Genomic DNA, 15986 nt, shown 5'->3' with positions numbered 1-15986 from the left:
CGACGTTATGATGAACAAGACGCATTGCATCTTCTCTTTTTTCTTACTTTTCCACCACATTAAACACGCTTTGAACAAGAGTTAGGGTTTCAAAGTAGGATATCAAGCCTGGCTTTGGGCTCAACGTGGGCTTTCAAGTCTGATTATAGAGTGTCAAACAAGGGTTAGGGTCTAAAATTATGGGTTCAAATCAGGATTATGGGTTCAAATTATTGGTCCTAGCCAGGGTTCCTTTCTCAAATTGGGATTTTAATATTGGTTAAGGTCTCAAATCAGGGTAAGGTTTTCAAGACAGGATTAGGGGTTTAAATTCAGGTATTAATTAGGGTTGCAAGACTGAGTTATTTTCTGAAATTAGGGTTTAAACACAGATTAAGGTTTCAAATTATGTTTTCAAATCAAGGTTAGGGTTTCAAGACAGTGTTAGGGTTAAAGCCAGTACTAGGGAGTTTAAATTAGGGTTTGAAAACTGAGTTAATGTTTAAAAGTAGGGTTTCAAGACTGAGTTAAGGTTTCAAATTAGGTTTTCAAGCAAAAGTAAGGGTTTCAGGTTAGGGTTTCAAGCCAGAGTTAGGGTTTCAAATTCGGGTTTCAGGCAAGGGGAAAAGTTTTAAATTAGGCTTTCAATTTAAGGTTTCAAGCCAAGGTTAGAGTTTGAAAATAGGATTTGAAGTCAGTGTTATGGTTTCAAACAGGGGTTAAGGTCCTATATTAGAATTTCAAGCAAGGCTTTAATGAGGATTAGGGTTTGAAATTAGGGCTTCACATTTTGTGCGCATGAGAATTTGTGCTGCACTTTGAGGAAGAGGAAGTCAAATAGCTCTCTCTCTCATACAAACACAAAGACACTCACATACACACGCTACTGCTGCTACACACCTATTTTCCTCTGTCATTGGTGGAGCAAAGAGTACAACACAATACGGCTGTGTCATCAACAACACTGATTGGTTGATGTCGTCGCTCTCTTCATTGGCTCGTCTACATGTCAACGATTGCCTATTATTGTTTTGAATAAATTGATTATGATTCAGTTACTGGTTTGGTCCATGAGATGTCAGAAAATCAGCAAAAACGTTGATCATTGTTTTCCAAAGTAAAAGCAGATGTTTGCAAAAGTAAAAGCAGATGTTTGCAAATCTTTTGATTCTTTTGATTCAACACAAAGATAAAGCTGCTTTCATGGAGGATGACGGAAAACAAAGAATATTTACAGCCGAGAGGCTGACATTTTGAGGATTTGGACCATTTTAAGTTAAACAAGGGCTCTAAACAATGAACTGACTATCCAAATAGCTGTTGATTCATTTGATGATCGATTCGTTATTCATTAATCGATCAATTGTGACCAATTCCCGTGTGATGATAGACATGTCGACTAGCCAGTGAAGTGTGACTGATGTAACCAAGCAATCACCACATAAGGATTGGCATGTATTCATCTACAAGTCAATCATTATACGGTGAAACGATTTACAGACACAATGACACATCCAGGAGCGGGAACAAAAACTGTTTCCTGTTGTTTTTTTACTATAAGCAGTGTTGGGAAGCTGACACTGGAAATGTACTTGGTTCCAATGATCAAGTTATACAACTATTACATTTTCAAGTGGGTAATTATTTCAATTACTTTCTCAAAGTAATATAACTAATTACATTTTATTGCATTTTGATTACTTTTCTCAATTTCTAATGAATGCATCAACAGGATCCTTGGATGTTTCCTCTAAAAAAGTGGATTCAAACTGTTGATCATTATTTTGGAATTAACCACATATTTGTTCTTTACAAAAATAATAAACTGATGATAAAACATGATGAAATGTAACTACATAATAAAAAAATGTTGGTAGCAATATACATACACACATATATATATATATATATATATATATATATATATATATGTGTGTACAGCATATGAAAAACATGACACCATGTTGACCTAATGACGAATGTGCACAATTTAGACAATAGAGCTTCATATGCCAAACCAGATAAGTGAATGTTCCATAAAAAACTCCAAAATTATAAATATGAAACTGTTCAAAAGTCCATGCTCTTTTATGTGTTAAAAAGTAAGGCTGGGCACAGAGTATCGAGAATCGATGGGAAGCAGGACTAACGTTCCGATGCTCCTGGAATTATTCATATTATAAAATTTCGGTTCCTATTTTTGATGCCTCCACTCCGCTGACCCCCAAGAACAAAGCAACAAAAACCAATGAAGAAGAAACTGCAAAAAACAACGAAGAAGAACAAGCACAAAGTGCTTCATCGTGATTCATCATGTGTCTTAAATTTGTTAAAATAAATGACCAGTCGCCTCATTGCAACAGTTGAAATAAGATTATATTGTGCAAAGGAGGTTTCACGATGTGTAGAAGTAACGCGGTGCCACATCTGACATGCTCCTTCCCGCTGCAGGCCTCAGCCTACAGCGTGCCAAACCTCAGTGAAGTCAATTGGGTGAGTAATATAATAAAATGCGTCTCTTGTCATTACATTGAAGCAGCCAACAAATTAAACGGTGAGTCATTCTGGCCACGAAACTCACGCACATTGGCTGAAAGGGCAGATATGATCATCAAATACAAACCCAATTCCAATGAAGTTGGGACGTGTTAAACATAAATAAAAACAGATTACAAAGATTTGCAAATCATGTTCGACCTATTTTTAATTGAACACACTACAACGACAAGATATTTAATGTTCAAACTGATGAACTTTATTGTTTTTAGCAAATAATCATTAACTTAGAATTTTATAGCTGCAACCCGTTCCAAAAAAGCTGGGACAGGGTCATGTTTACCGCTGTGTTACATCACCTTTTCTTTTAACAACATTGGAATTCTTTCCCATTCTTGCTTGATGTACAGCTTCAGCTGTTCAACAGTCCGGGGTCTCCGTTGTCGTATTTTACGCTTCATAATGCACCACACATTTTCAAAGGGAGACAGGTCTGGACTGCAGGCAGGCCAGTCTCGTACCCGCACTCTTTTACTACGAAGCCACGCTGTTGTAACACGTGCAGAATGTGGTTTGACATTGTCTTGCTGAAATAAGCACGGGCGTACATGAAAAAGACGTTGCTTGGATGGCACCATATGTTTCTCCAAAACCTTTATGTACCTTTCAGCGTTAATGATGTCTTCACAGATGTGTAAGTTACCCATGCCATTGGCACTAACACAGCCCCATACCATCACAGATGCTGGCTTTTGAACCTTGCGTCCATAACAGATGGTTCTTTTCCTTTTTGGCCTGGAGGACACGACCTCCACAGTTTCCCAAAACAATTTGAAATGTGGAGTCGTCGGACCACAGAACACTTTTCCACTTTTCACCCACGTGTTCCCAATTAGCCTGTTCACCTGTGGGATGTTCCAACCGGGTGTTTGATGAGCATTCCTCAACTTTCTCAGTCTTTTGTGTCACCCGTCCCAGCTTTTTTGGAACGTGTTGCAGCCATAAAATTATATGTTCATGATTATTTGCTAAACACAATAAAGTTTTTCAGTTTGAACATTAAATATCTTGTTTTTGTAGTGTATTGAATTAAATATAGGTTGAACATGACTTGCAAATCATTGTATTCTGTTTGTATTGATGTTTAACACAACATCCCAACTTCATTGGAATTAGGGTTGTAAAAACCAGGATACAGCATCAGTGGGAGCTCATCTCAGTAACATGTTTTATGTCCCGCAGCATTGACACTCACATGTAAATGTATTTTTATGAAGTTTTTTTTTTTTTTTTTTTTTTTAAAAAAGCTCTCTTGACAAAGTTATTACCAGTAATCCTGTGAAAAGAAAATTTATAACATATACATTCAAGTTCATAGGTTTGATATTAATACTGGTTAAAAAGAACCCTGTAAGAAATTCATAGCAAAGTCCATTGAAAGTAAAAAGTGAATACAATTAAACTTAATAGACAAGTTCAGATGATTTAATCCATAAATAACTGGTTAGTTTCTTCTTTTAAACCAGGAGTGTCCAAACCTTTTCTCCCAAGGGCCATTTAATATAATAAACCAATCAATCAGTATAGGTAAAGTTATGTGAAGTTATAATATATTCTTTTTTATATATACTGTATTGTTAAAAAAAAAAAAAAAAAAACAGCGAGGTAATAACGCAAAACAATGATTTTTCAGGATTTTGGGGTGGCCAGTAGCATGACAAAATGTGAGAAAAGTGAGAGATGAGAACAAGCTTCTCTTCTCCTGCCTTGCCACCCAGTGTAGAAAGTAAGTATTTAGTATAATGCAGGCAACCGATATGGACTGTGTCAAATGTACATTTTGGCCATGCAAAATTTTTTGACCCAGCCCCCTAAAAGAATCAGAATCGAGAATCGTTTGGAACCGTAATTGAAACGACAAACCGGAATCGGAATGGCTCAAATTCAAACAATGTCCAACCATATTCAAAACTGCAAATATAACTTTTTCAAAATCTCGGACAAACTAATAGATTGAACCACAAGGTGACGCTTCGAGGTCATATTTTGAAAAATATGTCATGTTTGACATATTAACCAGAGTGAGCCAATCACAAGTGTCAGCTTTAGAAGGAGGAAGTGATCTGAAAAGAAATCTTGTCTTTTGCGGCTAATTTCAAATGTAACTAAAATTGTAATCATGGATATTTCCAAAAGCAACTGTAATTTAATTACACATTTTCTCACAGTAATATAATGGATAACAACTACATACATTTGAAATTCAATTACGTAATCTCCTTATATGTAATTAGTTACTCCGCAACACTTGACTTTCAGCAATTAAAAGTTGACAGGATTATCAAACAAAAGGTTGTGACTTCATAACAACTTGTTGTTGCGCCTTCATAAAAAGGAGACCAGTTTGAGTTTATTTTGACTGGAAATCGTCCAGGGGAGAGATGACTCACATGGAGACGGGCCAGTGAGACAATGAGCCAGGCTGCAGGATACCACCGTGTGTACGTGTGTGTGTACGCATGTGTACGTGTGTGTGTACGTGTGTGTGTACGTGTGTGCTGGGGGTCATCTTGTCAGGCTGTCAGAGCCGCTCGCCTCACGTCCACGTCGCCTACTTCCCGCCATCATCTTGTTGCTCTCGGGAGGCCGCCACTGTGGGCCTCATTAATGTGTGTGTGTGTCTATGTGTGTGTGTGTGTGTGTGCTGGCCTATATTTGACACCCGCACATCCAGATGGTGGCGCTGGCCCACTGGCCTCCACGCGGAAGGCAAACATTGACACGTTGTCAGGGAGCTAACTTGTGATGTCACCTGCGGACACGCCAAGGACGTGACAGCACACACACACACGCATACACACAAACAAGCTTATGTTTTATTCTACGAGAACATCCATATTGTATATTCTTATCCTGTTGTTTTACAATTGAATGCTGCTGCTGTTGTATGATAGAATGAAATACATTTTCCCCGACAGGAGATCATGTAAAGGGAAACAAACTCTTCCTGGCTCACCAAAGTAGCATTTCAAGACAGGCTTGGAGTTTTAAATTAGGTTTCAAACAAGGTTTAAAGTTTCATATTTGGTTTTCTAGCCTGTGTTCAGGTTTCAAATTGAAATTTCAAACAAGGGTAAGGGTTTCAAGCAAGGCTTGGGGTTTTAAATAAGGGGAAGGGTGTCAAATTAGGGTTTCAACCTGGGGTTAAGGTTTGAATTAAGGGTTTAGGTTTCAAATTAGGTTTTCAAACAAATTTTAAAGTCTCAAAATTAGGGTTTCAAACAAGGGATATTTTTGTTGTTGTTTTTTTTTTAAATTAGGGCTTTCAGCCAACCAGTGTTGTGGTTTCAAACGAAGGTTAGGGTTTCAAGTCCGAGTTTCGTGTATGTGTTTGACTGTGAGTGTGTGTGCTGCACCTGGAGGAAGAGGAAGTCATAGGTCTCTCTCGCTCTCTCTCAAACACATACACACACACGCACACACACGCACACACTGTATCTCTCCATGTAATTGTACATTCTGTAAATACAGTAAGTGTCTTTTGATAATCGTGTACTTATATTTCTTTTTTTTTTTTTTACCTCAACGCTGCGAATTGTGAGATGACTAATGGATTTTTATTGTTCCTGTGACACTGACAATAAAGTTGTGTTCTATTCTATATTTCCTGCAAGTCAGTCCCTCATCTGCTTCTTGCTTTGTGATTATTGTACTGAGCAGTCAGGACACGTCACCCTTTTCACTGAACACGTTCTTTAAGTCTTGCATGTCAAAACGATTTCATATTCTCTTTTGCGTGTTGTTTTGCATTTGTTTTGTAGCCTTGAGCGTCTCGTGTCCAATGAAAAGCCAGGAATGTTTTTCACTCCTTTCAGCGTGAAGGCCGAATGCGATGCTTTTGTGCGACAAATCGCTTGATTAGCTTCTCCGCCCTTACCATGCATTGCCATGCTTGAAGTTGATTTCGTCAATTTACACTCTGACTTTTATGCCAAGGCCGACCGTGTGTGTGTGTGTGGATGTGTGCGTGTGTGTGCACGCAGGTGTGTGCATGTGTTTCCACTTCATCATGCGTGGTTCAGTGTACCCATCAACAACAACATACCAGAACCAGCAAGGACCATGACCACCATCTGCGCGGGTGTATGCGTGCATGCGCGCGCAGGTGTGTGCGTGTGTGCGCTTCACCTGTTTAGTATGTATATATACTTCAAGGCTTTACGCATAATACCAATACAAAATATGCATGTGAGGGGCAGGTATTATTTTTGTCTGCTTGGGTTTGCCATCCTCACGTTTTACACTGTAGTATCTGTGACTTTGAATGTGTGTGGCTCTAAAAGGCTGAGCCTGACCTGGTGAGTGACATGGGTGTATGCGAATTAGAGTGTAGACTTGGCTCTTGTTGGCTCAGGATAGCAGCTGTTAACTGGCCAAGTGTTAGCCAGTCTGCGTGCTGAGTGCCTCGGCATCAGTTGTGTCTATCAGCAACTTGTGTATGAGTGCACTTGTTACATGTTTATTTTGTTAGCATTTGTTGACTAAAGTTATTGAAAATGTCCTCGCGGCTGTGTCTATCCTTGACCACCTGTGGACCGATTACAATTCGTTAGCAGTGGCAGGCTGTATTCAATTAGCTAATGATGTTTACTTTATCATAGACGTGCAGTTGTTTAAGCCAGTTCAGCTTTGCAGTCAACACATTCCACTTTATCTTCATTTTCTAAGTGTGAAATGATCCCAAACTTCGGCCATTGTCTGTATTTCATGCACTCTTTCCTCCTGGCTCGCGCTCATTGCTACGGGGGTCTGCAGTACCATTTGTCCGTGTGGAAAACCGGTCACCGCAAAATCCCGCGACGGTAGAGCGTAAAATCTGAGATGTAAAATTTGATAGGTACGATTTAGAAATCTGCGATAAAGTGAGACTGCGAAAAGTGAACCACAATATGTCAAGGCACGACTACAATACCCCCCTCCAAAGGTTTCTGGACATTTAAAAAGTACTAGATCACTAGAGGGGTCTTCTTATGGCCCTGGTATATTAGCCTAGAAAACTTTCTGTGGTTCAAACTCACAATGGCCCCACACAGGTTCCTAGTTCTGGGGTAAAGGAAGTGCCATTTAGTTTCTAGTACCTTTGGTGCAAAAGTGCCTAAGGACACATTCACACACACTCAAGTATACGGACTGATGATGCGTTTGCACGAACACACGCACACACACAACACACACACACACTGTTCCAGTAAGGCTGCCATCCATCCCTGTGGATCTTCCCAATTGTGACCTCAGATTTTCCGTGGATCAGAGGGAAGTCACCTTAATTTGAAAGTATCTCTCTCTCACACTTACACACACACCTACACACACGCACACACACACACACGCAGCAGACATGTTAATTAAAGAACAGAGTAACTGAGGGTCACACAGCAGGAAGATGAAGAGTGTCATCATGAGTGAGAGGCATCCATGCCGGAGGTGGGTACAGTAGCCAACAATTGTACTCAAGTAAGTGTACTCTTACTTTAGAATAATATGATTCATCCATCCATCCATCCATTTTCTGAGCCGCTTCTCCTCACTAGGGTCGCGGGCGTGCTGGAGCCTATCCCAGCTATCATCGGGCAGGAGGCGGGGTACACCCTGAACTGGTTGCCAGCCAATCGCAGGGCACATACAAAGAAACAACCATTCGCACGCACAGTCACACCTACGGGCAATTTAGAGTCTTCAATTAATGCATGTTTTTGGGATGTGGGAGGAAACCGGAGTGCCCGGAGAAAACCCACGCAGGCACGGGGAGAACATGCAAACGCCACACAGGCGGGGCCGGGGATTGAACCCGGGTCCTCAGAACTGTGAGGCTGACGCTCTAACCAGTCGGCCACCGTGCCGCCACTTCTAGAACAATGTAATCATAATGACATTTGCAATTAAGCAATTTGCAAACAACTTCTTTTACTATGGAAAACAATGACCAACATTTTTAATGATTGTTGTCAAGAAGTCGCGCTCACTTTTAAAAGCTTGGTGAGCACAACATGGTAAACAATACCAAATAACAATACTTGGTGAATAAACTAATCTGGGGGAAAAAATGCAATAAACTTTAATGCAAAATATTTTTTGATTCAATAAATCAATTAATTGATGGAATAATCGACTGAATCATAGATTATAAAATATTCTATAGTGGCAGCTAGGGCAGCAACTAACAATTATTTTAAAAAATTATTAATCTGTTGATTACTTTTTCAATTAATCGATGAATCGGATTTGAAAAATTCAATTTCCATCCATTTATTCTCAAAAACAGGACATTATATCAAATTGATGCCCAAACATAAACTGATTATGTTTTCGTCCGTAACATGTCAAAAAATAGGCACAAATGTTAATAATTGTTGTAAAAGCGGATGTTTGCAAATGTCCTATTTTGATTAAAAAACAAACAAACAAAAAAAAACCTTAATCGGCCTGCTTCCATGGAGGACTACAGAAATCTCAGAATATCTAGTGTAAGGCTGAAATTTCGAGGATTTGCACAATTTTAAGTTGAACAAGATCTCTAAACAATCAATTATCAAAACACTTGCCGATGAATTTGATAATCGATTAGTTATTGATTGATCAATAAATCATAGCAACTCTAGTGACAGCCTTACGGAGAATATTGTTTGTCTACGATGCTACAACCACAAGGAGCTTTGCCAATAAAATCAAGTGAAGCGAGAAAGACGACTAAACGGGATTTGAACCGTTCCTTGTTTTTGTGTGTTCCTCGCCAGCGGACGAATTAACGGCTCTCAGAAAACTGCAGTTGTTTGTTTACATTTAAACGGGAGTGACGTCATGTACTCTTTGATCGTGAGATTACCATTTCAGCATCGCAGCGCCCCCATCTGGTCAGTGGAGACTTCAATCGCACACGCAGACAATGGACGTGGGAGGTTGTGGAACTGTCAGGATCTATTTGTGACTTTGTGTTACGCAACACAACCAAAATGCCATTGCTAATAATTTTACAGCGCGTTTCCACGGCAGGAATTTTCGTTACCCTGGAACTAGAAACGTTTTGTCTAAGTTGTGTTCTGGGGTAATTTGTCAGAGCTAAAAGAAGACTTTGCTCAGAGGGCAGGACTTTTGAGAAGTCCAAGAACCTAAGTGCAAAGAAATTCCTGGAACTTTATTTGGAATACAGGAACTATTGTGCAAACGTAGTTCTAGGGTGATTTATTGGGCCAAAAGAAGACCCTGCAAGACCGAGAACCTTTAGCATGGCACTTTTTAATTCCGGGAACTACAAGAACTAAAGATTTCAGAAATATAGGTGGAAAAGAGGCTTTTGTACAGAGTAATGTAACAGGGGCCAAAAGAAAACTCTCGAAGCGGGGGTAGTACGTTTGAGAGGTCTAGGAACCTTTAGGACTGACAGAACTTTTTAATTTCCTCCCACATCCCAAAAACATGCATGGTAGGTTAACTGAAGACTCTAAATTGTCCGTAGGTGTGAATGTGAGTGCAAATGGTTGTTTGTTTCTATGTGCCCTGCGATTGGCTGGCAACCAGTGCAGGGTGTACCCCGCCTCCTGGCTCCTCCTTGCTCCAGCATACTCGCGACCCTAGCGAGGATAAGCGGTGTAGAAAATGGATGGACGGGATGACATTTAGTTAAAGTACAGTAAAAGTAGGCCTGTTTTACTGCCGCCCCTCGTCTCCTGCTCGAAGAGAGGGCTACGTGATGTTGACCGAATCTGAGGCTGTTCCTGTTTGGGTTCTGCACCGACCAACTGCGACAAGATCTGATGTGGACCACTTCCCCCGGAATCATTGCCATGGAGGATTCTGCTCTGAACAACCAGGCCAGGTCCTGAGGTAGAACCACCAAAGGCGTCTACGCTGCGGCGCCTTTTCTCTTTAAATTGACTGTTACACCATCTTTATGAACATTGTACAGCATCTTGCCATCGTAATGAACATTGTACAGCACCAGACTATGTGATAAATGTTGCACACTCGACATCCATTGCAGCCTGGTCAACCTGGAAGCCCCCCTTCCAGGTTGACCCCCATCTGTGGTCCCTTCTCAAGGTTTTGAGTTTTTCCTTGTCCGTTTGGGGGGTTTAGATTGGGGGATGTCGTCAATCATTGGCAACTGTGGGCCTGTGAAGTCTTTTGAGACTCTTTTGTGATTAAGGGCTATACAAATAAACTTGACTTGAATTGACTTGAACCTTTGAGTTCCAGGAACTACGAGAAGGTTTCTGGAACTTTAGGTAAAAATGAGGCTTTTGTTTTTGGACCACAGGAACTATTGTCTAAATTTAATTCCAGGGTAATTTATCAGGGACAATAGAAGATCCTGCTTGCTTGATAATACTCTTGAGAGTTCCAGGAACCTTTAGACTGAGGTCATATCTGAGTGGAACCTTTTACACACCAAGGACAAAGATTTCCTGCAAATTTAGGTGGATATGTGATTTTGTGTTATTTTATTTTTAAAAATTTACTTTGTTTGCATGTGCCCTGCGATTGGCTGGCAACAAGTTCAGGGTGTACCCCGCCTCCTGTCCGATGATAGTTGGGATAGGCTCCAGCACTCCCGCGACCCTTGTGAGGATAAGCGGCTCAGAAAATGGATGGATGGATGGATGGAAACTTTGTCTCCAAAGCATCTAACCTATGCGCTACGCTGCCCAAAATCATTTGAAATAGGGTTTTGTGCTTTGTTAGTGGAAGCCTAACAAATATAATACTGAGGAACATAAAATAAATTTGGGGGATTCTTGTTTTATTTAACTAGCCCTGACAGCATCGGGTGTACAGGTATGTGCCCATCCTGCGTAACACTGTGTTTCAAACTTACATACACCTGGATAAGCAAAGAAACGCAGAGTTGAGAGGAGTTACATCATACTTACGTGGCTTAATAGCGCGGCCCGACTCTGTGTGAGTGGCTCCAAGTCAGCCTTTGATCCTCCAGAAGCTTCAAAATTTAATAGGCAACGTGTCGAAATATTTTTCGTTGGCATAATGTTTACACGAGTGTAAAAGTTCTCCCGGTCGTCTCATTTTACCCGCGCCTCACTCGGCGAGGCCGTGTGCGGCTGCCTTTCACACGGGCTAATACTATAGACGCCTCACACAAAGGCACACATGAAAATCAAAAGAAAACGCCACACATCAATAATCGACACTCGTAGTTTTTGATCGCTGAAACTTGAAATGTTTCATTTTCCCTCGAGAGCATGCCGGAGCGTTGACGAGCAAATATTGTTTACAAAAATCTAACCCGAACGCTACGGCGACTGTCTGACCCGGCATCAACAAAATTTGGAGGCAGGTGTTGTTTAGTCAATTGCAAGAGTGTATAAATTAGTCTTAAGTGAAGATGTTAACATTTCTACAGAGGTGCCCACTCTAATTTCCACGGGTAGGGTATTGGTGTGTACTGGAGCCCAAATACAAGAATTCTGTACAAGGAGAAAAGAGGGAATGCAAAAAGCAACAACAGCGCCAAAATAGAAAAGGCAGAAGAAGAAGAAGAAGAAGAAGAAGAGTCTAGTTCATCTTTACCCCTGACGGGGGGTTTAAGGGAGGGAGAGAGATGGGGGGATGTTATCCCTTTCTCCTCCAACTGAGACTCGTTTCTCAAGGTCACACACACTCACATACACACGCACGTACACACACAGACACACGCACACACACACACCGTCATACTGTTTTCTCTCCCGTCCTCGTCTGTACACACCCGCCAAGTCTCAGTCAACCATCTGGACACACACACGCAGTGTATTTATGATAATGGACCAAATGCTGCCATTGATTCTTTCAGCTTTGTGTGTGTGTGTGTGTGTGTGTGCGCTTTCATTTTGACATTGGACTGCATTTTGAAACACTCCAACGCCTATGATAAAAATGGTTGAAAAAGTGCCAAAAATGAATCAATGAATGTATTCCATTTTAGAATAAGGCAGTAACATAATAAAATACAGTGGCACCTTGAGATAAGAGTAACCCGATTTATATGTTTTTCAAGACACCAGCCGTCGATTGGCCGATTTTTTGCTTTGACTTGCAGTGCAAACTTGAGATACAAGCACTGTTTGGTGGCAGAAAACTCAACTCTGAGTGCATTTCAGTCCATTCCAAACCTATTGCGGGTGGATGGCTAGTAAGTCTGTTTATCCAAATCAAACCATGTTGGCAAGTTACCCAATTTATTTATTTAACCTTTATTATGCAGGTAAGGCAATTGAGAACAGATTCTCTTTTGCAATGTTGACCTGGTTGCATGCAGCAGAGTAAAACAAGCAAGTTTTTTTATTTAGAATTTTACCAGATTTTACCCAGCTGTACCTGCCCCCTCAGTCCCCAACGATAGTTTTCTCAACAGCAGGTGCCTCTATATTATAGTAGTCTGCCCTGACTGTTGACAATGTAGACAAACACATTTTTTAAAGAAAAACCAAACCATGACGTCTGTGAATCATTACACCCCTAGCAGATAGTGAAAAAATCTTCCAAAAAGAGGCTTCAAGCTGTTTATCGCCACTCCCAGCTGAAGTTTACTGTCAAAATACCCATGAAACAAAGAGAATTGTGTATTTAAAACAACCAAAAAGCTTTTCCTCTGCTTAGTTTAAAGGGCCAATCGAACATTGACTTTTGGCTAAGAAAGCCCCCTTTCCTCTCACCGTTTGCCCCCATGTAGAAGACCCACTTCTGAGAGCACATGTTTGTTATGTTGACACCGCCGATCTTCGCTAGTGACATAGATAAGCTCGAGAAATTCGAATGATCTAATTTCAGACCTCTCGGCAGAAACACGTCTGGAAGTCAGGAATGCGTGGATGATTTTAATTCATATTTTACTGAGGCACCAAAGAGCCAATATTACATCCCAAATACGAGAAAAAATTGGTATGGTAAAATATGGCACCTATAATGCTAACACATAATGGGAAACGCAATAGACGGGCTAATGAATAGCATCTATTGTATGTGGTGGGGTTATAACGCTTTACGCAATGGATATTTACACAAACGTGCACCAACACATGTGGACAAAAAATATAACAGTACTCACGGGCATATAATCTTTATCCTCTGTGAAGAACAACTGTTACTGCAGCTTACTGTATGTTTTTATGAAGTTCAATATCATATAGTGTTTTTTTTTTTAAATGTTTTCATTTTTGGGGGAAGGAGGCTGTAACGAATTAATGGCAAGATAATTTGAGATACAGTACATTTGATTTCTAAGTTTTTTTAAAATTATTAATACATTTGCAAAATATGTACAAAAAAGGTTTTTCATTTTGCCATTATAGGGTTTTTTGTGTGTAGAATTTTGAGGTGGAACAAATGAATGTATTCAATAAGACTTTACCATAATGTGGAAAAGGGAAGTGCTGTTATTTTCCGGATGCACTGTATTGGTTTCCACCTGAGAGGCTCCACTGTTTTACATTTAACTATCACATACATTATTATTTTCTGCTACATCCACTTCTAAAGGTTGGATTTAATGAACAGTTGTAAATAAAGTCAAAACATTAAAAACTCTTGGACGGGGAGAAACAAAAGCACACACACACACACACACGTGTGTTGTTGTTCTTGTTGTTTGTCATGTTTATCCTCTCACGCGTGCTACTTGATTTGGCTTCAAGTTACTGCAGCTTTGCTTACCATCATAAAGTGACGCTATTGTTCAAATCTCAAATGAGACATAACTGCGCGCGCGCACACACACACACATGCTGGCATGCACACACGCGCACACACACACACACACTTGCTTCTGCTTGCATTTTACACAACTGGGTGCAAATTCAAGGCTGTTCATTAGTCAGGCGGGGTCAATTCCCCAAACAATGTGTTTGGTGTCACAATAAAAAGGCTCCTTTTACGGCCTCGCAGCCGTAAAACGCTATTAAACAGATAAAACAGCCGCCAACGAGCATCAGGAGGATGATAAAAGGAATTGCCTTGATAAACTCCGCACATATCTGCGCCGTCCGGGCCTCCGTGGAGCTGACAGGGGGGAGGATAGTTAGAGAAATGGATGGGGGTCTGCAGCTCTACAGTGCCACCATGAGGTACCTGGACAATCCCTGGAATCTTTGGAAAATCCAGCCCCGGTTGCCGGTTTCATGTAGCAACATGAAATTTGGTATACATGTTTAGCAAGAGTACAACCATAACCCTCCAAAATCGTTTTTTTATAGTGTTGATACAGCCATTTTATGATCCTTTTGGCCATTTGCATGGGACCTTCATTTTTGGGGGAAATTCAGCCCCGAAGCCAGTGTCAAGTAGCAACAAGAAATTTGGTATACGTTTATCATGAGTAGACCCAGAAGAATGTATAGAGAAGACTTGCTGCAAAAGTCACAGGAAGTCTGCCATTTTAGTTTGAGGCTACCATTTAAGAGTGATTTTTTTCCCAATTCCAGATGTCCTTCAAAAAGGAACTTTTCCCACAGAACTTTGTCTGATTACTACCAAATTTGAAGACCACTAGACCGATGGGCGATCCAAAATTACGAAGAATTTGAGTTTCCATAATTTGCGTATGGGCAGAGCCAGGCACCAAAATTTGAATAACTCCACAAGCTAAAAGTTGAACCAAACGATGTAAAAATCCAGCCCCCAAAACCAGTTTCATTTAGCAAGATGACATTTGGTGGGCATTCCTATCATGAATAGACCAATGAAAAAGTCTCAAGAAGCCATGCCCAAAAAGATAAAGGAAGTTTGTCATTTTGGTTTTAACTGGCCAATAGATTCATTTTTTTCAGGTCTTCTTCAAAGGCAAACTTGTACTTGAAAATGAGTCCAATAGCTATCAACTTTGAACCTTATACAGTATACTGGACAGATGGGTGATGCTAAATTGGGAAGAGTTTGAATTTTAATCATTGTGTGTGGGCTGAACATGGCAGCAAAATTTGACGACTCGCCATAAAACAGAAAACTGCTTGTAGTCCGCAATGGGCGTAAAACTGTAGTGGATCATTATAAGATGTGTCTGATGTTTTGAGCCTCTAACAAACACTGTGCATCAATTCACCTCTTTGGTTGCATCTCCATTTAAAGAAATAAATGCCTCACTTCATATTGATGCCTGCTGTTTTCGCCTCAGGAAAAATAAAAAGAAATCCAACATTTAACAGAAAGCAGCGAGTCTTTGTTACACCTTTTACATTAATGTTTGTACGAATAAAGGCCTTGGAGGCTCAGACTACAATTTTTCATTGATGTGAATGAGAGTGTAAATGGTCGTCTATATGTGCGCTGTAATTGATTGGTGACCAGTCCAGGGTGTACCCTGCTTCTTACCCAAAGTCATCTGGGATAGACACCAGCTCACCCGCAACCTTGATGAGGACAAGCCTGGATGAATGGATAGACACCTCTCCAATAAATGGCTGGTTGAAGAAATAAAATTACATGTCATTTCAGTTTTCTTGACATGGCTGCCCTGCGGAATCAAA

The sequence above is a fragment of the Phyllopteryx taeniolatus genome, chromosome 12 (assembly GCF_024500385.1).
Source record: "Phyllopteryx taeniolatus isolate TA_2022b chromosome 12, UOR_Ptae_1.2, whole genome shotgun sequence".
Lineage (NCBI taxonomy): Eukaryota > Metazoa > Chordata > Actinopteri > Syngnathiformes > Syngnathidae > Phyllopteryx > Phyllopteryx taeniolatus.
This window is presented reverse-complemented; position numbering follows the sequence as displayed.